We start from the raw sequence: 23185 nt of genomic DNA on the forward strand, positions 1-23185 counted from the left end.
CCCTTCGCTGTCCCTTCGCTGTCCCTTCGCTGCCCCTTCGCTGTCCCTTCGCTGCCCCTTCGCTGTCCCTTCGCTGTCCCTTCGATGCCCCGCCGGAGCCCCGCCGGGCCCCGGGGCAGCGCTCGGTGCCCTCCCCCTGCCCCGTTCGCGCTCCCGCAGCCCAGGTGCTGCTCCTCCCGCACCTGCGGGATCCTCTGCGGCAGCCTCGAGCCTGTTCCCGTCCCGCTCCCCGCCTTTCCCGCATCCTCGCCCGGTCCCGCTCCCGATGACGGCAGACCTTGCAGTCCCAAATTACCGCTCGCCGCTTTTTGGCCCTCCGTTTTTAATCCCAAATTTACCCCAATTGTCTCGCTCTTCCAAAGGAGCCTTTCTCCTCACCCGCCTGCTCGCTCGGCCCTTTGCATCCACCTGCTGCTTTCCTTCCCTTCCTCATCCTCCTCGGCCGAGAAATGAGTGTCTCGTGCAGGGAGACGAGGAGCCGGAGAGCGGAGCACACCTGGGGACCAGCTCTGCCGCCCCCGAGCCCTTTTGGCACCCCTGTGAGGCTGGGACCTCCCTGTCCTGGTTGGGACGGACTACGGAGCAGCAGCAGCAGCCACGAGCTGCAGTTTACAGCCTCTTAAATACAGCTCTTCAGGCACATGTATACCACACAGATGGGTCCATTTAAACACACAAACTACAATTCTTACAGCCAATAGGTGGATTTGAGTTGCACTTTCTCAGTTCTACTTTCTCACAACATTTCTGGGCACCTGTCCCTGTTTCCCTTTGATGTTTATATTTTTCTCAGTCACTCTGTTCAAAACAAGTCCTCGTTCCCATGAGACAGTATCCTTGTTCTCACAGGAACAGTGGCCTTGTTCTCTGGATGTTTTTCTCCTCTTCTCAGGGTGCCTGCTGTCAGCACTAAGGCCTTTATTCTCAGTCAGGTTTTCGTTCTATACTAGGGGTCCCAGCCCAGCCGGGATTCCCCACACCTGCCTGTGCCCCTGTCCCGAAATTCTGTCCTGGGAAATGCTTTTAAATGCCTGTGCAACAAAAAATGCCTTCCAGTGCAAAGAGGGTATTCAGTCTGAACTGTGCCTGCCCTGTTGCAGCTCTTCCCTGAGGCCCTGAGGTGTCCTGGGCCCAGCGAGCCAGGAATAATTCCCCCTTGTGTTGCCAGTCCAGCTCTACCCGAGACACTTTCATCTGCTCAGTCCCATCCCCCTGTCCATTGCTGGATGTCACTCAGGAGCCCAACTCTTGGCTCCCTGTGCATCTCCAGGATGGACTTGCACAGCCAACCTCTCGACCCGGGTGGCAGGAGGGCCTGCCCTGATAAGGCCTAAAATGCCATCAGACAATGCCAACAGTGCCAGCTCTCCTGCAAGCTGTCTGTGAGATCTGAGAGTTACTGGTGCCACCATGGGAATGGGTTTGCTGTTGGATGATGCTCAAACCAGCCTGGTTCACCCAACTGCAAACACACATCCTGCTTTGGGAAGTTGGGTGGGACAGAGAAGCTGGGAACTGGCCTGTCCATGTGTGAGGAGCAGTCAGTCACTTTATACTAGAGAAGTCCAGTCCCCTTTCAGCCAGGCAGGTTCTTCCAACACAGCCCTTCTTGGGGTAGATGTGTGGAGATTCCTGCCTTGGCTGGGGACGCCCTCCAAGGACACTCCTCAAGGCTGAGCAAAAGAAATCTCCCAGTGACCGTTGGTCTGGGTGAGTTCCATCAGATCTCTACGTAATAATTATTTCTTTTGGCTAGCTTTAATATCATCATCATGGCTGGGCTTCGCAAACGAAGATTTAGGAAGGCTCTATCCACATTTATTACAGGCACGCTGGTAGCTAATGAGGCCAATATGTGACAGACATATCCGATTGCAAAAGGCACAGCAGAAAGACTCCTTAGATGGTGTATTCTGCAATACACGGTTCTTTCTGCGTTGCCTTTTCTCCTCGAGAGTGATCCTGCGTGTGTTCTCGAAGGAGACAGCTGCGTTATAGATGGGGTGTCTCCAGGCCTCCCGATTTGAGGCCAGAGTAGACCAGTTATGGTGATCAATGTGGCCAAGGCTGAGATGTTGTTTCAGGCAGTCCCTGTATCTCCTCTTCGGGGCTCCTCTCTTGCGGCAGCCGGTGGCAAGTTCACCATAAAGCAGGACCTTTGGGAGGGGGTGGTTGGTCCTTCATCCTGGAGACGTGCCCTGCCCAGCTCAGCTGTGTTCTCAGCAACATGGCCTCAATGCCTGTGCCTGCTGCCTGTTCTAGAACAGACGTATTGGTCACATCATCTGACCAGGGGATGTTTAGGATTGTACAGAGACAGCGTTGATGGAAGCGTTCGAGGAGTCACAGGTGGTGGCTGTAGATGACCCATGATTCAGATCCATATGAGAGAGTAGACAACACTATGGCTTTGTAAACACTGATCTTGGTGCTTTTCTTCAAGTGTTTATTACGCCATACTCTTATGTGGAGTTTTCCAAAAGCACTATATGCCTTTGCTAACCTGTTGTCTGTCTCTCCGTCAATCTTACCATCTGAGGAGATGAGGCTACCAAGGTAATTAAACTGTTGGACTGATTTGAGCTCTGATTGGCCAATGGTGATGTGGGGATGATGGGGGATTTCCTGAGGTGCAGGTTGATGGAGGACCTCTGTCTTCTTTAAGCTGACTTCCATCCCAAAGAGCTCAGCAGCCTCAGCACAGCAGGATGTTAAACGCTGCAGAGCTGCTTCTGTGTGGGCAACAAGGGCGGCGTCATCAGCATAAAGCAGCCCCTGGACAAGATGGTTTAAGGTCTTGGTGTGGGCCTTCAGTCGCCTTAGGTTGAATAGACTTCCATCAGTACGATATCGACTGTAGATACCGTCCTGATCATCGAGGTCTGCCGTGGCCCTTTGGAGCATCCTGCTAAAAAAGACAGTGATCAGGGTAGGAGCGAGAACACAGCCTTGTTTCACACCATTCTTAATTAAAAAGGGCTCAGAAAGTGTGTTGCCATATCTGACTTGGCCGTGCTGATCCTCATGGAGTGAGATGATCATTTTAAGGAACTTGGGGGGACAACCTAAATGTTCCAAAATCTGCCACAGACCTTTTCTGCTCACAGTATCAAAAGCCTTGGTGAGGTCGACAAAGGTTACACAGAGACCTTTGTTCTGTTCCCTGCACTTCTCTTGCAGTTGTCTGAGGACAAATACCATGTCTGTGGTACTACTGCTGGCTCTGAAGCCACACTGACTTTCAGGAAGGATTCCTTCTGCTATAGTGGGTATTAGTCTGTTCAAGAGTATTCTTGCCAGGATTTTGCCAACAATGGAGAGCAGAGTAATACCACGATAGTTTGAGCAATCTGATTTAATACCTTTCTTCTTATACAAGGTGATGATGACTGCATCTCGAAGGTCTGATGGGAGTTCACCGAGCTCCCAACAGCGCACCACAAACTCGTGAAATTTGGTGTGGAGTGCAAGGCCCCCATGTTTCCAGACTTCAGGTGGAATTCCATCAACCCCAGCTGCCTTGCCAGTTTTCATCTGCTGTATGGCCTTGAGGGTTTCTCCTAAAGTGGGGGCAGTATCCAATTCATACTTTACTGGTTGTTGTGTGATGGACGGAATTGCTGAGTCTTGGACTACACGGTTGGTACTGAAAAGAGTCTGAAAGTGTTCAGACCATCGATTCAGAATGGAGGTTTTATCTGTCAGAAGGGTTTGACCATCAGCGCTGAGTAGAGGGCTTTGTACCTGGTATGCAGGCCCGTATGCTGTTTTCAAGGCCTCATAGAAACCTTTGTGATCACCTGTATCTGTGCATAATTGAGTTTTTTCAGCTAGATCGATCCACCACTTGTTCTGGATGTCACGGAGTTTCTGTTGGAGCTGCTGCATGCGAGACGAAAGGCTGCTTTTCTTGTGTGACAGGATGGCAGTGCAAGGTGTGCTTGGTGGGCGGTTCTCTTCTTCCTCACCAAGTCTTGGATTTCTTGGTTGTTTTCGTCAAACCAGTCCTTGTTCTTCTTGAGGGAGAACCCTAGGGATTCTTCAGAGGATTGCAGGATGCTGTTTTTAATATGGTGCCAGATTGTTTCAGGAGAGGAATCTGCAGAATCTGTGGGAAGGTTATCGAGCCTAGTTTGAAGGTTTGCCTGGAAACTGTCTCTTACTGTGGCTGATTGGAGATTGTTAACTTGGAGTCTTCTCCTTGGGATGCTGCCCCTTTTAGGTTTGAATTTGAGCTTGAAATTGAGTTTACAGCGCACAAGCCGATGGTCTGTTTGGCATTCTGCACTGGGCATCACGCGGGTATGGTGGACATCGTGGACATCTCTCTGTCACACCAAGACATAATCAATGAGGTGCCAATGCTTAGAACGGGGGTGCATCCAGGTTGTCTTCAGACTATCTTTCTGCTGAAAGATAGTGTTAGTGACGGTGAGCTGTTGCTCTGCACAGAATTCTAGCAGAAGTCGACCATTATCGTTGCAGTTTCCAACACCATGCTTGCCTAATACTCCTTTCCAGGCTTCAAAATTTTTGCCTACTCTGGCGTTTAAATCACCAAGGATAATGATCTTATCGTCTGCAGGCACCTTTTGGGTAAGGATGCACAGGTCAGTGTAAAATTTATCTTTTTTGGCAGGGTCAGCTTGGAGAGTTGGGGCGTATATACTAAAGATGACAACGTGTTGGTTGTTGTTTAGTGGGAGGCGTAGGGAGATAATGCGGTCAGAGTGACCTGTCGGCAGATTTTCGAGTTTAGGAACAATGGAGTTTTTGATCATGAAGCCGACTCCTGAGAGGTGTTTTTCGGTTCTGGGCTTGCCTGACCAAAAGAGTGTGTAACCAGCACCACGTTCTCTGAGGCTGCCTTCCTTGTGAAGGTGAACTTCACTGAGAGCGGCAATGTCGATGTTGAGACGAGCCAGCTCATGGGCAATTAGGGCAGACCGACGCTCAGGACGTCCGCTATCCGCAGAATCGAGCATGGTTCTGAGTTCCAACATGCTAGAGTTAATTTAGGTACACCTTTGGAGGCAGGTGCGTGCCTTTGTCTTTTATCTTTGTGCGACCGCGCTGGAAGAAGATGCCCGTTGGCCTGCGGTTGACCAACCGGGTGAAAGTGGAGATGAGCTTTGGTTAGGCCACCTTTTCTAGGCCCCTCTCCGAGTGGAGCAAGCAGTGTTGTCCTTGGAAAGGCTGCTTGGTCGTTCAGGGTGCTGCCCCAAGAGACTCGTCTCCGGTCAGTCTCAAATGACCAATGCCCTGAACCGCCTGCATGCAGGGTTGGGTCTGCGGCTCCCAGTGCACCTCTCACCTGCCGTTTCGACCCTCGCCCGTCACTACAGGACTTTTTGCATGTGGGTAAAGGCTTCAAGCCTGCGCAATGGATTTTTTAGGTGAGACACAGTGTGTGCAGAACTGAACCCACCCTTTAATGCTGAGATTCATCTGCCAGGGCCGAGCGAGCTTGGATGGTGGCAGTGAGGTCCTCAGGATGCAGGTTTAATTAGAGTGACCTTCTCTTAGATGGATGGCCTTACAGGGCTAAGCGAGCTCCATCTGCCCGGGTTTGGGATTAGAGTTATCCTTCTCCTAGGCTGACTGCCAGGAGGCTAATGAGCTCATCCTGCCCAAGAATGTATTAAATCTGGTCCTACGGTTTTGATCTGTCTGGCGTGGGCGACCCTACTGGAGGCATGTACCACATAGCTCGCAACCACACAGGGGTACAGAGACTATGTTCCTATTAGAACACTTTGGGCAACTCTTTCATTTCCTGCTTTATTAACACCTATCTATAAACAAACTGAGGGAGGTACCCAGGAACAACCCTTTGTCCTGCCCACCATTTCAGGATGTAACAGAGCAAAGCAAGTACATCCAGAACATGCCGAACCTGGGCAGCAGCCGCAGGAGAACCAAAAACAGACAGACAAAACAAACAAAGCAATCATTCTGAGCCCAGTACCCATCGAGGCGGGGGTGCCTTTCATGGCCCCAGCCTGGCGGGGACCCCCATTATTCTAAAAGAACCCACTATCCACCCTGACCTTATCCTCCCCCCACTGCGTTTCCACATATCTTCAGGTACACTGCTCACCTGCGACATTTCAGATGGGATTGTGCCGCTCTCCCTCCTGCTGGTCGGCGGACCCCCACGGTCTGCTTGACACCCTACGCTAATCCTCCCCCCTACCCACCCCCTCTCCCACCACCCCCGGTAGCTTTAATAGAATTGTTTCAATAATTGCTTCAATATAGGGCACTATCCTATCTTATACTGTACTACTAGTAGTTTTAGCCTTTATACTGTCTAGTAAATAATTCTGATTAAGGTCTTTTTGTCTGATCTTTTGTAAGAATAAATGATTCGTTTTATATCAATATTCTCATTTGGCCAATCATTAAAACCTGTGGGACAAAAGTGGTTCAATCCCACTTCTGTAATTCCTTAAATTTAATTTGTTGACAAAATCTGAGGCAAAGATTGGATCCCTTATTCCTTGAGGCTCAGCAGTGGGACAATGGCTCCCTGATTCCATGAGGCTGCACTGTTTCCCAGTGTTCTTTGGCTCCAGAAGGCCCTGCAGTGCACTGCAGTGCCCACAATGGCCCACTGATCCCATCATTTTCCCCAGTGTCACAATGGCCCCTTGATTCCATGAGGTTCCCCAGTGTCACAATGGCCCACTGATCCCATCATTTTCCCCAGTGTCACAATGGCCCCTTGATTCCATGAGATTCCACAAAGTCCCATTGGTTCCCTTTGGTTCCAAAAGGTTCTGGGATGTCACACTGGCCCCTTGATTCCCTGACGTTCCACAGAGTCCCGGGGTCCTTTTGATTCCATGAGGTTCCGCAGTGTCCCATGTTCCCTTTGGTTCCAGGAGGCCCCAGTGGATTCCAATGGCCCCTGGATTCCAGGAGATTCCCCAGTGTCCTGGGGTTCCCTTGTCTCCCTGACTTTTGGCAGTGCCCAGGGTCCCTTTGTTCCCAGGAGGTTCCTTCATTTCCATCAGGCCCTGCCACGTCCCAGACTCCCTTTGGTTCCGTGAGGTGCTGCAGGGTCACAATGTCCCCTTGATTCCAGGAGGTTCTGCCATGTCCCAGGGTTCCTTTGGTTCCATGGGGTTCCACAGGGCCAAAACTCCCTGCTTCTTATCCTTCCAAAATTCTTGGGCCCATTCTACCCCTGCCTGGGATGGAGCACCATTGTGTTTGTGCAGGAATGGATCCATGGCCATCCTGCCACTGCACCGACTGAATGCAGGGGGAAAAAGGGATTTTTGAGGGAAAAAAATGACATTTTTGAGGGGAAAAAAAGGACATTGTTGAGGGGGAAAAAATGACACTTTTGAGGGGAAAAAGGATGTTTGTAAAGGAAAAACATGACATTTTTGAGGGAAAAAGGATGTTTTTAAAGGAAAAAAAAAGGACATTTTTGAGGAGGGAAAAATGACATTTTTGAGGGGAAAAACCGATGTTTTTGCAGGGGGAAAAAGGGATTTTTGAGGGAAAAAAATGACATTTTTGAGGGGAAAAAGGATGTTTTTGAGGGAAAAAAAAGGACATTTTTGAGGGAAAAAAATGACATTTTTGAGGGGAAAAGGATGTTTTTGAGAAGGGAAAATGACATTTTTGAGGGAGAAAAGGATGTTTTTAAAGGAAAAACATGACATTTTTGAGGGGGAAAATGACATTTTTGAGAAGGGAAAATGACATTTTTGAGGGGAAAAAGGATGTTTTTAAAGGAAAAAAAATGACATTTTTGAGGGGGAAAAAGGATGTTTTTAAAGAAAAAGAAAGGACATTTTTGAGGGGAAAAAATGACATTTTTGAGGGGAAAAAGGATGTTTTTAAAGGAAAAAAAGGACGTTTTTGAGGGGGGAAAGGATGTTTTTAAAGGAAAAAAAAATGACATTTTTGAGGGGAAAAAGGATGTTTTTAAAGAAAAAAAAGGACATTTTTGAAGGGGGAAAAATGACATTTTTGAGAAGGGAAAATGACATTTTTGAGGGGGAAAAGGATGTTTTTAAAGGAAAAAAAAGGACATTTTTGAGGGGAAAAAGGATGTTTTTAAAGGAAGAAAAGGACATTGTTGAGGGGGGAAAAATGACATTTTTGAGGGGAAAAAGGATGTTTTTAAAGGAAAAAAAAAGGACATTTTTGAGGGGAAAAAGGATGTTTTTAAAGGAAAAAAAGGACATTTTTGAGGGGAAAAAGGATGTTTTTGAGGGGAAAAAAAAGGACATTTTTGAGGGGAAAAGGATGTTTTTAAAGGAAAAAGAAGGACATTTTTGAGAAGGGAAAAGGACATTTTTGAGGGGAAAAAGGATGTTTTTAAAGGAAAAAAAAGGACATTTTTGAGGGGAAAAACCGATGTTTTTGCAGGGGGAAAAAGGGATTTTTGACGGAAAAAAATGACATTTTTGAAGGCAAAAAAAAAGGATTTTTGAGGGGGAAAAAAATGATACTTTTGAGAGGAAAAAGGGTTCCAGGGACCTTTATCTCCAGCTGCAGTGTAGAGTACATTCTTTACATCTGGGCCTGTCCTGACTGGTCCAAGAGCAATCTCTTGCTTGATGTGCCTGAAAGCTTGTTGTTGCTCAGGACCCCACTGGAAATTGTTCTTTTTACGGGTCACAAAGTAAAGAGGGCTCTCAATCTGACTGTACTCTGGGATGTGCATCCTCCAGAAGCCTGTGGCTCCCAGAAAAGCTTGGGTCTCTTTCTTGTTTGTGGGTGGAGCCATGGCTACAATCTTGTTGATGACGTCTGTTGGTATCTGGCGTCGTCCATCTTGCCATTTCACCCCTAGGAACTGGATCTCTCGGGCAGGTCCCTTGACTTTGCTCTTCTTGATGGCAAAAGCGGCCTCGAGGAGAATCTGGATGATCTTCTGTCCTTTCTTGAAAACTTCTTCAGCTGTGTCCCCCCATCCAATGATGTCACCGATGTACTGGATGTGTTCGGGAGCCTCACCCTTCTCTAGTGTGGCCTGGATCGGTCCATGACAGATGGTTGGACTGTGTTTCCAGCCCTGGGGCAGGGGGATCAGGCCCAGCCAGTGTGGGGTTGGGAAAGGCAGGTCCTGCCTGACCAGCCTGGTCTCCTCCTCTGACAAAATGAGCCCGTCAGTAGCTGAGGGAAAGGCTGGGGATGTGTCTGTTCTGACTTCAGGAAAGCCTTTGAGCCCATCTCCCCCTTTTCCACTCCAGCTCCGTCTCTCCTACATTGGAGGGCAGGGGAAAGACAAACTCTCTTAAATTCCTAACCTAGAAGAGAATGTCTGATGGTTGCCATGAGAACTGACATGGGCAATGCCAATGTATGCTGGTTGCCATGGTAACTGACCATAGCAACCAGAATGTTTGCTGTTTGCCATGGGAACCGCCCGTAGCAACACAAGTGTATGATGGTTGCCATGGTAACTGACCGTAGCCAGGTGACTGTATGGTGGTTGCCATGGTAACCGACTGAACCAGTTGGAAGTATGATGTTTACCATGGTAACTGAGCGTAACAATGGGAATGTGTGATGGTTGCCATGGTAACTGAACGTAACAATGGGAATGTATGATAGTTGCCATGGTAACTGACCGTAGCAACGTGACTGTATTATGGTTGTCATGGTAAGTGACCATCACAACGGGAATGGATGATGGTTGCCATGGTAACTGACCATAGCAATGGGAATGCGTGATGGTTGCCATGGTAACCAATGGTAGCAGTGGGAATGTATGCTGGTTGCCATGGTAACTGACTGTAGCAATGGGAATGTACGATGGTTGCTATGGTAACTGACTGTACCGGTGGGATGTATTATGGTTGTCATGGCAACTGACTGTAGCAACAGGGATGTATGATGTTTGTCATGGTAACCGACCGTAGGAATGGGAATGTATGAGAGTTGCCATGGTAGCAGACTGTAGCAGTGGGAAGTATTGTAGTTACCATGGTAACCAAACGTAGCAGTGAGAATGTGTGATGGTTGCCATGGTAACTGGCCATAGCAGTGGGAAGTATGATGGTTGCCATGGTTACTGACTGGAGCAATGGTAATGTAGGATGGTTACCATGGTAACTGACCATAGCAATGGGAGTGTATGATGGTTGCCATGGTAACCAACCCCAGCAATCTCTCCTAGTTGCAGGGGCCGGGACCAGTTTATCACTGGGGGGTGCCACCAAAACTGTGTATTTTACACCCTCTGGGGCATTTCTGAGGGACTCCTAAGAATGGATCCTTTGCAGCAGCTGCCCAGGGCCCACCTGACCTCAGCCTACAAGCTGGCCATGAAAGAACTGTGCAAGGAGTGTTCCTTTGCCTTCACACCCAGGACTCTGCTGCCAGAACTCCCCTCCGGGGAGGCATTAGCACCTTCACCCCCAGCCTGAGGGGTCATCTCTGCCAATGGGTCGCCTTGGACTGGCAGAACAGGCAGCTGCAACACCCAGACCATCACACACTCCAGAAATACCCCGTGACTCACAGAGTTCAATCGCCCATTGTCAAACTCCCTGCCCTGGGGGAGGTGCTGCACATCCCCACCTGAACATGAGCACATTTACTCTTGGGCTTTGGGCACTTCTGCTACCACTCGTGGCATGGAGAGGAGGAGCAGAACTCCAGCAGGACTGGGATTGGAACTCTCCACAGGACTGCCATCATTACCTCAACACAACTGCCACCATCATCTGCACCAACAGCGTTTCCTTTCCTTTTCCTTTGCACCCTGGGGCCACGTGGTGCTCAGCACTGTTCTCTTCTTGTCCCAGGCTACTGGCTTATACAGCTATTTGTGTGGGTTAGAACCAGTTTTCTCGGTACCATTGTATTTCTTGTCATCTTCTTAGGAAATTGTGAGTCTGACTTGTAATCCCTCGGGTGGGTTCATTTCTCCCTCCGGTTTACTTTTAACCCAGCACACGATGGATGGGAGCGTAGGATGGTTGTCATGGTAACTGACCGTGGCAAGGGGGCTCAGTGCCGTTGCCCACGGCTTCCACTTCTGCAAATTGGCTTCACTCCCCTTCTGCTGCAGCAGCCTCAGCCACTCGTCGGGGGGGCCCCACACAGCAGCTTCCCCCCTCCGTGAGGTTCTGCAGCAGCCCAGAGTCCCTTTGGCCCCACAAGGTCCTGCAGTGTCCCCATGGCCCCTTGATTCCGGGAGGCTCCACAGTGTCCCAGGGTCTCCCTGCTTCCAGGAGTTTCCCCAGTGTCCCAGGTTTCCTTTGGTTCCATGAGACCCAGATGTGAAGCAGTGGCCCCTCGATTCCACGAGGCTTTGCAGTGTCCCGAGGGCTCCTTTCTGCCCTCAGGTTCTGCACAGTCTCAGGGTTCCTCTGCTTTCAGGAGGTTCCGCAGTGTCCCGATGGCCCCTCGATTCCAGGACCATCCCAAACGTCCCAGCCTTCCTTTGCTTCTAGGAAGCCCTGCATGTCCAAATGGCCCCTTGATGCCATGAGTTTTCACAGGGTCCCCATTTGCCCTTGCTTCCATGAGGACCTGCACTGTCACAACGGTCCCTTGATTCCATGAGGTTCCAGTCTCCCAGGACTTCTTCATCTCCGTGAGACTCCGCAGGGTCACAACGGTCCCTTGATTCTGTCAGATTCCACAGTATCCCAGGATTCCTTTGCTTCCCTGGGCCCTGCACAGTCACAATGGACTGTTGATTCCATCAGGTTCCACGGTGTCAAAACGGCCCCTTGATTCTGGGAGGTTCCACAGCATCCCAAGATTCCTTTGGATCCACAAGGCCCAGCAGTGTCACAATGGCCCCTTGATTCCATGAGGTTCTTCAGTGTCACAGTGGCCCTTTGTTTCTATGAGGTTCCACAGTGTCCAAGGATTCCTTTGGTTCCATGAAGCCCTGCAGTGTCACAATGGGTTGTTGATTCCGTGCAATCCTGCAGGGTCACAAAGGCCACTTGGTTCCACGAGTTTCCTCAGTGTCCCAGGCTTCCCTTGGTTCCATCAGGTCCTGCAGGGTCACAGGCACCCCTTGCTCCCACGTGGTTTCCCAGTGTCCCAGGTTTCATTTTATTCCAGGAGGCCCTGCAATGGCACAATGGCCACACAATTCCATGGGGTTCCCCAGTGTCCCAATGGCCCATTGATTCCATGAAGTTCCAAAATGTCCCAGGGTTCCTTTGCTTCCATGAGGTCCCCCGTGTCACACTGGCCACTTGATTCCAGGAGATTCTGCAGTCTCCCAGCTTTCCTTCAGATCCATGAGGCCCTCCAGTGTCACAATGGCCCTTTGATTCCAGGAAGTTCCACACTCTCCCAGAATTCCTCTGCTTCCATGAGCTTTGCAGGGTCTCAGTAGGCCCTTGAGTCCATGAGGTTCCAAACTGTCCCAGGCTTCCTTTGGTTCCAGGAGACCCTGAAGTGTCACAACAGCTCATTGATTCCCTGACTTTCTCTGGTGTCACAATGACCCCCTCGATTCCAACAAAGGCACCCTATCTAAATTTGTTCCTTGCAAACTGTCCTTGCTGTCACCTCCTGGCATGGCCAGGCATGGGCACTGACCACTCACCTGTTTGCACGTGACCAGTGAATCCGAACAATCGGCCCCAAAGACTGCTCAGAGACATTCTTTTATCTTTAAGCAGCAAGGTATTTGTTTATTCAACCTTGGGAGCAAGCCAGCTCGTGCTGGACAAAGTTGCTCAACTTGAAAGTGCAAAACTAAGCGAATTTATACGCTTTAGATACAGGGTTACCTCATTTATTATACATATTAATAAGCAGGCTGGTCTCTGGGCAGAGTCTTTCCAGACATGCCCAGTCTTCTACTGTGGGGGGCTTCTCCTCAAGCCTTCATCCCTCTGGTGGTCGCCATGGACGTCTTCCTCAATTTGACCTCTTCAGTCAGGTGACCTGAATTCTTCAAGCTTGCAAAATCCTGGCTCTGGGCCTTCTAGATCTTATTCAAACATCCAGGTTACCTAATTTATTACTGTGTGTGTACTACTCCTATTCTTTCTATAATAAGGCCTTTGGTCCAGTGACCAGAGCAGAACATGAGATTAACCAGTGCTCCAAAAATGTTCTTCCAGCAAAACAGGTATTGGGTTTCTCAGCAGGCCAAGATATCTCAGTTAACTCTTCTAGGCCTGGCTCCTGTTTCAATCCTCCTTCTGGCCCTTCTTGTGGATGGGCATCACATGAGCACCTCCACTCATCGGGTCCTCCCTAGTGAGCCAGGACTGATGGTAAATGGTGGAGGGTTTCTGCTGAGCTCTCCCTCCAGCTCCCTCAGCACCCTTGGATGAATCCCTTCTGGTCCCATAGACTTGGGAGTGTCTCAGTGGCTCAGCAGATCACCAGCTGCTTCCTCCTGGATTACAGAGGGTCCATTCTGCTCCCTGTCCTTGTCTACCAGCTCAGGGGGCTGGTTGTCCTGAGGATAACAGGCCTTTCTGTGAAAGACTGAGGCAAAGAAGGCATTAAATGCCTTGGCCTTTTCCTCATCCTTGGTGACAGTGTTCCCCCCGGTGTCCAATAAAGGATGGAGATTTTCCTGTGCCCTCCTTTTGTTGATGATGTATTATATAAACCCTTTTTATTACCCTTTACAGAAGTAGCCAGATTGAGTTCTAGCTGAGCTTTTACCTTTCTAATTTTCTCTCTACATGGCCTAACAACATCCTTGTACTCTTCCTGAGCTGCCTGCCCCTTCTTCCAAAGGTCATAAACCCTTTTTATTCCCCCAGTCCCAGAAAAGTTCCCTGCTCAGCCAGGCCAGTCGTCTTCCCTGCTGGCTCATCTTGCAGCACACATGGACAGGCTGCTCCTGGGCCTTCAAGATTTCCTTCTTAGAGTATGTCCAGCCTTCCTGGACCTCTTTGTTATTAAGGACTGTTTTGCAGGAGACTGTCTCAACCATTTCAGTGTCCTGAACAGGCCAAAGTCCACCCTCCAGAAGACTAAGGTAGAGGTTTTATTGACCCCTTCCTTACTTTATTGATCCCTTAGAAGCTGGACCGGGATGGCCAGACAGAATGCAGAGGGGGTGACCTTGGCCCCCCCGCTGCTGCTGCTTACCCAATTGGATGAACAAGATGATAACCATAGCTGTTGTTTCTTTATTTACTTTTATTTCAATTTTGACATTTGTTCCTTGCATAATTATCTGCATTCAAAATTTGTTATTAAGGAGTGTCTCAGCTAATATCATCATAGAAAACAAGAAGGGGGTGATGCGGGGAGCATGGAGGAGGAAAGGGAGAAGTTTGCGAGGTGGAGAAGGCAGCTGCGAGAGACCAGAGCTGAAGAGGCGACAGAGGAGGACGTGGATTCTGGGCATTCAGTGTCCAGTTATGAAGACTGAGACTGTTTTACAGACTAGGACTGAACAGGATTGTTAACAAAAGTTACGAATGTATTGCACCTCAGTTTATGCCAAATGTTTTCACAGTTTTCTCCTCATGTTTATTACCTATTTTCTGACTGGCTGCAATCTGCTGCATTGCAGATGTTTTCCTTATTGGCTCCTATTTCTCCCTTATTCCCTCCTTTCCCTTCTGACTGGTCCATGTCCCTGCCTGTCCTATGCTCCTCCCTGGTTTCTGGAACCTTCTCCTGCCGCCCTATAAATAGGGGTGGCACACCCTAATAAGGCTGCAATAGCTTCGAGCTACCACTCTGCACGAACCCCCGGCTGTCGCGGCTTCTCTCCCCTGCTACTGTGACACATGGTGCCCAACTAGCGGGGCACAGTGGTGGTTCTCTTACTCTAAGGGAACTCCTCTGCCTGCGCAGGGCACAGGCACCCTTGGAAGACAGGTGTTGCCCCGGCCTCAGGAGGAACATGCTAATTCTACACTTGTGCTGTGCACATTAACTAAAAACAGAAGCAGGAAAGAAGACAGGTAATGCGAGTGTAGTAAACATGTCACAGAAAAATCAGGATTGCAACTGAACACTTCATTCTCCAGGTGAAATGGTTCCCCCACTGCTGTACATCCCAGATTCTTCACACACGCAAAATGTTAAAACACTTAAAATCCAGGATTCCCAGGACTCTGCCTGAGATTTTGTATAGAGCTCGCTGGGTAATTCAGCTCTGCTCTGGGTTGCACTTTGGCTGCTGTTGCTTTCACTTGTTTGAAACCAGGCAGTGGATGGATCTGCCCTGGCACAGCAGGAACCAGCTCACAGGAGGGAGAAAAGCCCTAACAATTATCTCAGTCTTCCGGCAGCACGAGCACTTCCCAACACAGCAAGCCCGGGGAGTGCAGGGGGTGGGGGGCCAAGCTCAAGAGAAATGTAATGAGAGCCAGACTTTAATTTTGTTGATCAATGCTTCACCAGCTCAGGAGTTGTCTATGCATCTGTATCATGGCCTCGTCTTCTGATGCACTTTCTATCAGCACACCTGCAAAAGATTAAAGAACCAAGAGGAAGTGAAAATTAAACCCACACAGGAATTGGGTAGACATCCAGCTACATCTGACTTGGTAGGTTCTGAAAGCTGTGTTTTCAGATGTCTCGTGCCCTGTACAGAATCACAGAAACACAGACAAGGAGAAGGTTGCAAGGGACCTCCAGAGATCATCTGGAGCTGGGTGGCCAGAACCTCCTCCAGAGGCTTTTGAATATCTCCAAAGAAGGAGACTCTACAATCTCTCAAGGAACTGGCCCCAGTGCTGAGTCACCCTCACAGTAATGAAGTTCTTCCTCGTGTTCAGGTGGAAATTGCTTTGTTTTCCTTTCTGCCCATTGCCTCCCATCCTGTCACTCAGCACCACCCAGAAGAGCCTGGCTCCATCCTCCTGACCCTTCAAACACTTGTGTCCACTGATGACATCCCCTCTCAGACTTCTCTTCTCCAGACTAAACAGGCCCAGCTCCCTCAGCCTCTCCAGCCCCTGATCATCTCTGCAGCCTCAGCTGGACCCGCTGCAGGAGCTCCATGTTTCCCTTGTACTGAGGAACCCAGCACTGGACACAGCACTCCAGATGGGCCTCACCAGGGCTGCTCCTCCCTTGGCCTGCTGGCAAAGCTCTTCCGAAGGCAGCCCAGGCAGCCTTGGGCCTTCTTGGCCATTGCTGACCCTTGGCCAGCTCTCTGTCCACCAGAACCCCCAGGGCCTTCTCTGCACAGCTACTTGCCAGAGGGTCAGCCCTGAGCCTGGACTGGTGCCTGCCCTTCTTCCTGACCAGGTTCCTTGAATTGCTTGGATGGGTTGAGTGCAGCAGGGCTGGGGAAAGAGCCCAGGCCCTGTGAGCCTTCCTGAGGCCTTGGCAAAGGCCTGGGGGGCAGGATGGGGGGTAGGGATCATCCCCCTCCATGTCTGCAGACAGCATCCGTGGGCCATGGGAGACAACCCTCTGTCATGAGGAAGGTGAGTGCGTGGGAGGACTGGCAGTGGACACCTTTAGCACCCATCGGGTCAGAGCTGTCCTCACTGCCCTCAAAGACAAGGGAGAGAAGAGGGGCCTTGACCCCCTGCAGGGAACACTTCAGCATGGAGCTGTTTCAGTGTCACGGATCACAAAAGCTGTTTGTTCCCCGTGGGCAGAGGCCCAGACAAGTGGCCTTTAGTCACGGGATGGATTGTGGGGGTGATTCCCAGGACTGAAGGCAGCTTCTCTGGGCCTCTCCCCATGTCAGGGCCGTCCTTCTCCATCCCCTTTGAGGAGCTGTGCAGGACGAACTCACAGGGTGGTTTGCCTGTAGAGCAGCTTTGGCATCCAGAGAGATGGAAGTGCTTGGGAATGGCCCTGCTCACCTTGTTCTATCTCCATCTTTGCTCCGAGGAGCTGAAGGATGTGCTGTTTGAACCCCTGCCTCCCGTAGAATTCTTGTTCCAGAGTTTGAATTCTTTGGCAGAGCTGCTGAAATTTCTTGTCCATCTTGGATTCCTGGGCCCTCGCCATTTTCTTCATTTTCCTGTCTGTGAAGGCAGAACAATGATCCTGGGTCACTGACTGTGATGGCTTTGCACAGTTACTGGTGGATTGAGATTGTAAACAAGTCACTCCCCTTTTGTTTCAACCTCTCCCTACTCCTCTCCAATAATGAAGGGACATAATATAATATGTCCTCTCCATATAATGAAGAGATAAAAGTACAAAAATAACAATTTAAAAAGGAAATAGCAGGAACTCCAAAGAACCAAGGGAAAATGGTTTAAGCTAAAAAGGCAGAAATCGTTTCCTAGTCCCCCTACCCCGGGACAGAAAAGCCCCAAATGGCAGCTACCACATGGTTGCCACAAGCAAAGCCAAAACATTGGGAGGCTCCCCTGCCATCTGGACCATGCAGGGGAAAAGAAACAAATTAAACCAAACCATAGCAAAGAGGTTCTCAAAGACCCACCCTCCAGGATGAGGGGATGGGGTGAATATTCATCACAAAGCTCCACGCCCTGGCTTTGGAACCATAACACTGATGCTTCCTCCTTGAGAGGCAGACCAGCTCTCTGACACAAGGATGCCCAAAGGCTCTGATTTAAGCTCCCTGCCAGAGGGTCTCTTCTCAGGGCTCTCCTCTGGGTGTATATTTTCCTTCCTCACTCCCCCTCAGAAATCCTCAGCTCACAGGAATTCAATTTTGTGATGGAGGTACAATCTGGAAATGGTTTTCCCTTTGCCCTCTGTCCTTTAGCAGGGAGGGAACAAGAAACTCAGAGCACATTTTCCTCCCTTTTCAGCCTCTCATCGGTGCTTTCTGTAGCTCAATTAAATATGGTTTCAGCTTTGAAAAGGGGGTCACAGGCTTCATCCTAAGGCCACAGTGCCCTGAGCCATCAGGAAGTCAAGGGGTTGCCCTGGACTGTTCTGGGCTGCTCACTGCCAGAGATTTGCTCCTGCAGCAAGAACAGGACCCCCAGGCAGGTGAGGCCCATCTTGTCTCCCCTTTCCCTGCCCGGGGTGCAACAGGCTGTGCCCCAACACACACTGTGTCCTGCCTGAGCCAGGCCCAGGAGCACCATCTGGGGCTCAGCAGGTCCACTGGGGTGTCTGTGCCCCAGCTGACTCCTTCCCTTCCCAGCACCAGCTCTTCAGGGAGAGCTGTTCTGCACAGGCCCCTGTGCTCAGAGACACCTGCAGTGCTCATGGAGCTGGGTCTCCTTGTGGATCTTCAACAGGAAGACAAGGTTGGGATCACATGTGCCCCAAGACGGCCCCAGGAGTGGGGAGTGGGAGAAGGGGAGTGGGGAAAGGGAGAGAGATGCTGACAGGACTGCAAGGGGGGAACCTTAACAAGGATCAGGGGATCAGAGAACTCACAGCACACACTCTCTGCAGAGATGAGGGAGACAAGTGTGGCCATGACCACCTGCAGAGAACACTTCAGCAGGGAGCTGTTTCAGGGTCAGGCAGCACAAAAGCTGTGCCCCATGTCAGGGCCACCCAAAAATAAATCCCGAGTGGAGCAGCTGCAGAGAGTCCCCCAGGCCTGAGGAGGCCCCAGAGACACCCGAAAACCCCCGGAATTGCCCCAAAACCACCAGGCCGCTGCTCCAGGGGGGTGCCAGAAACACCCCTGAGCACCCCAAAAACGGAGTAAAACCCCCAAAACCCCTTCCAAAACCCCCCAAGTGCCGCCCCCCGATAGCCAACGAACCCCCCGTGACCCACGGACACCCCGGGAACAGCCGTGGGGGTTTGGGGTTTATTCCAAATGTGCACTTTGGGGGGATTTTGGGGTGGGAGAGGGGGGAATTGGGGGTCCCGAAGCCCCTCAGATCTCCAGGAGATCGTCCAGGATCTCTGGGGCGGGAGGGGGGATCAGGGATCATCACCTGCCCCAGCCCACCCCCAATCCCAGTCCTGCACTTGCTTCCCAAACCTGTCCGACCCCAAACCTGTCCCGGGTGGGACCACCATGGCCAGGGTGCTCCCGAGTTTCTGGGCCAGCTCCCCCTGTCCCAGCCCCACCCCTGTCCCATCCCTGTTCCCTCCCCACACAGGGTGTCGGAGGTGGTGCCCATTTTCTTGGCCAGCTCCCCCATCCCACCCCAGTCCCTGTCCCTGTCCCCTCCCCATGGACAATATCTGGGGTGGTCCCGAGTTTCTTGACCAGCCCCCCCTGTCCCTGCCCTGTCCCTGTCCCCTCCCCACATACGATATCCAGGGTTGTCCCAATTTTCTTGGCCAGCTCCCCCTGTCCCAGTCCCACCCCTGTCCCTGTCCCCTCCCCACGTCCTTGCCCAGCTCCCCCATCCCCACAGGTGTCCCAACCCTGTCCCACCTCAGTCCCTGTCCCCTACCCACGGACGATATCCGGGGTTGTCCCCAGTTTCTTGGCCAGCTCCTCCTGTCCCTGTCCCTGCCCTGTCCCTGTCCCCTCCCCACGGACGATGTCCAGGGTTGTCCCGATTTTCTTGGCCAGCTCCCCCATCCCACACCAGTCCCTGTCCCTGTCCCCTCCCCATGGACAATATCTGGGGTTGTCCCGATTTTCTTGGCCAGCTCCCCCATCCCACACCAGTCCCTGTCCCACCCCTGTCCCTGTCTCTGTCCCTGTCCCATCCCCACATACGATGTCCAGGGTGGTCCCAATTTTCTTGGTCAGCTCCCCCTGTCCCTGTCCCACCCCTGTCCCTGTCCCCACCCCATGTCCTTGCCCAGCTCCCCCATCCCCACAGGTGTCCCAGCCCTGTCCCACCCCAGTCCCTGTCCCCTACCCACAGACGATGTCCGGGTTGGTCCCGATTTTCTTGCCCAGTTCTCCCATGCCCACAGGTGTCCCAGTCCCTGTCCCTGTCCCCTCCCCACAGACGATATCTGGTGTTGTCCTGAGTTTCTTGGCCAGCTCTCCCATCCCACCCCTGTCCCTGTCCCTGTCCCTGTCCCCTCCTCACATATGATGTCCGGGGTGTTCCTGAGTTTCTGGGCCAGCTCCCCCTGTCCCAGCCCCACCCCTGTCCCAGTCCCTGTCCCTGTCCCCTCCCCATGCACGATGTCCGGGGTGGTCCCGATTTTCTTGGCCAGCTCCCCTCTCTCCATGGCGCTCAGGGACAGGAACCTGCCCAGGAACTCCCCGTCCAGGGGGGGACACACGGACACATTCACGAGCAGGGGGCCGGGGGGGGCAGGACCCCCCGTTCAACACTGAGGGGAGCACTGTAGGAATCTGAAACCGCCCCAAATTACCCCAAAAATTCACCCCAAACATACACCAGAAAATAAAACGTGAGTGGAGCAGCTGCAGAGAGTCCTCCGGGCCTGAGGGGGGCGCTGCAGGAACCCCAAATCGCCTCAAATTACCCCAAAAATTCACCCCAAAAACACGCCCCAAAAACAACCCCCGATTGGAGCAGCTGCAGAGAGTCCTCCGGGCCTGAGGGGGGCGCTGTAGGAACCCCAAAACCACCCGAAATTACCCCAAAAATTCACCGAAAAATACACCCAAAAATAAACCCTGAGTGGAGCAACTTCAGAGAGTCCTCCGGGCCTGAGGGGGGCGCTGCAGGAACCTGAAACCGCCCCAAATGACCCCAAAAATTCACCCCAAAAATTCAGTAAATCTCTGGGGCGGGAGGGGGGGTCAGGGATCATCACCTGCCCCAGTCCACCCCCAATCCCAGTCCTACACTTGCTTTCCAAACCTGTCTGACCCCAAACCTGTCCCGGGTGGGACCACCATGGCCAGGGTGCTCCCGAGTTTCTGGGCCAGCTCCCCCTGTCCCAGCCCCACCCCTGTCCCTGCCCTGTCCCTGTCCCCTCCCCACATACGATATCCAGGGTTGTCCCAATTTTCTTGGCCAGCTCCCCCTGTCCCAGCCCCACCCCTGTCCCTGTCCCCTCCCCACGTCCTTGCCCAGCTCCCCCATCCCCACAGGTGTCCCAGCCCTGTCCCACCCCAGTCCCTGTCCCCTACCCATGGACGATATCCGGGGTTGTCCCCAGTTTCTTGGCCAGCTCCTCCTGTCCCTGTCTCTGACCTGTCCCTGTCCCCTACCCACGGACAATATCCGGGGTTGTCCCAATTTTCTTGCCCAGCTCTCCCATCCCCACAGGTGTCCCAGTCCCTGTCCCTGTCCCCTCCCCACATCCACTGTCGGGGGTTGTCCGGATTTTCTTGGTCAGCTCCCCCATCCCACACCAGTCCCTGTCCCACCCATGTCCCTGTCCCTGTCCCTGTCCCCTCCCCACATACGATGTCCAGGGCGGTCCCAATTTTCTTGCCCAGCTCCCCCTGTCCCTGTCCCTGCCCTGTCCCCACCCCACGTCCTTGCCCAGCTCCCCCATCCCCACAGGTGTCCCAGACCTGTCCCTGTCCCCTCCCCACATCCACTGTCGGGGGTTGTCCCGAGTTTCTTGCCCAGCTCCCCCATCCCACACCGGTCTCTGTCCCACCCCTGTCCCTGTCCCTGTCCCTGTCCCCTCCCCACATACGATATCTGGTGTGGTCCCGATTTCCTTGCCCAGCTCCCCCTGTCCCTGCCCTGTCCCCTCCCCATGTACTTTCCCAGCTCCCCCATCCCCACAGGTGTCCCAGCCCTGTCCCACCCCAGTCCCTGTCCCCGACCCACGGACGGTGTCCGGGGTTGTCCCGATTTTCTTGCCCAGCTCTCCCATCCCCACAGGTGTCCCAGTCCCAGTCCCTGTCCCTGTCCCCTACCCACAGACGATATCCGGGGTTGTCCCGAGTTTCTTGCCCAGCTCTCCCATCCCACACCAGTCCCTGTCCCTGTCCCTGTCCCCTCCTCACATATGATGCCCGGGGTGTTCCCGAGTTTCTGGGCCAGCTCCCCCTGTTCCAGCCCCACCCCTGTCCCTGTCCCTGTCCCAGCCCTGTCCCTGTCCCCTCCCCACGCACGATGTCCGGGGTGGTCCCGATTTTCTTGGCCAGCTCCCCTCTCTCCATGGCGCTCAGGGACAGGAACCTGCCCAGGAACTCCCCGTCCAGGACGTTCCTGACGGCGTTTTGGAGCTGCTGGGGGCAGAGCTGTTGCAGTCTGGTCAGGAGTGGTGGTCGCAGTCCAGCTGAGGGGGGTGGTCTCAGTCCGGTTGAGAGCGGGGAGCTGCAGTCCTCTCCTGGATCCCACCAGTGGTGGAAAGGTCCCGAAACTCCAGGTTTATATATTCTCCAGGTCAGGCAGGAATGGTCAGTGATTCCCTCAGAGCGGGGAATTCCATAAAAGGATTATCAGTCCCTCCCCTCAGAGCAGGGAATTCCATAAAAGGATGATCAGTCCTCCCCTCAGAGCGGGGAATTCCATAAAAGGGTATGAGGCTACTCAGTCCATAAAAGGGTAGGGGGGTGCTCAGGAACATCCCCCTCCCCACCTCCCAGGCCTCTCCTGACAACAGTATTTGGGAACATGGCCTGGAAGGCCATGGAATGCACAGTTTTGGGCTGCACCCACCCGGGGATGAATCGGTCCCAGCTGTTCTAACCAGGACGCCCAGCCTCCCAAATTCGGGGGGGGGGTTCGGGTTGGATCCTTCCCCCCCAAAAACCCTTCAGCTTGGGACCCTCAACCCCCCAAATCCCCCCCACCCCAAACCAGGTGCTGTGCTTGTTCTCGCAGTGCAGGATGGGGGTCCCCAGTCCCACCCCAGAACCCCAAAACCCCCCCTCCCCAAATCAGGTTCTGTGCTTGTTCTCCCAGGTGCAAGATGAGCCCCCCCAGAGCCCCCAGACCCTCTTCAAATCCCCCCCTACTCAACCAGGTGCTGTGTTTGTTCTCCCAGGTGCAGGATGGGGGTCCCCAATTCCACCCCAGAGCCCCCAAGTTTACTCAGGACCATCCTCTGCCTTTAATTTTAATTTAAGTTTACTCAGGACCCTCCTCTGCCTTTACTTTTAATTTAATCTTACTCAGGACCATCCAGTGCATTTTATTTTAATTTAAATTTACTCAGGACCATCCTCTGCATTTAATTTTAATTTAAATTTACTCAGGACCATCCTGTGCTCTTACTTTTAATTTTAATTTACTCAGGACCCTCCTGTGCCCCCCCGTGCAGAGAAAGAGGTGTCAAACCCCGGAGGGTGTGAGGAGCAAAGAGCTTTATTTAAAAATAAGTTTATGTACAATGTGTGTGTGAGGGGGGGGGACACACGGTCACATTCACGAGGGGTGGGCCGGGGGGGGCAGGACCCCCCGTTCAGCACTGAGGGGGGCGCTGCAGGAACCCGAAACCGCCCCAAATTACCCCAAAAATTCACCCCAAAAATACACTTAAAAATACATCCAAAAATAAACCG

This window comes from Manacus candei, unplaced genomic scaffold, assembly GCF_025592945.1.
Source record: "Manacus candei isolate 608988 ecotype Guabito, Panama unplaced genomic scaffold, ASM2559294v1 h1tg000099l, whole genome shotgun sequence".
NCBI classification, from domain to species: Eukaryota; Metazoa; Chordata; class Aves; order Passeriformes; family Pipridae; genus Manacus; species Manacus candei.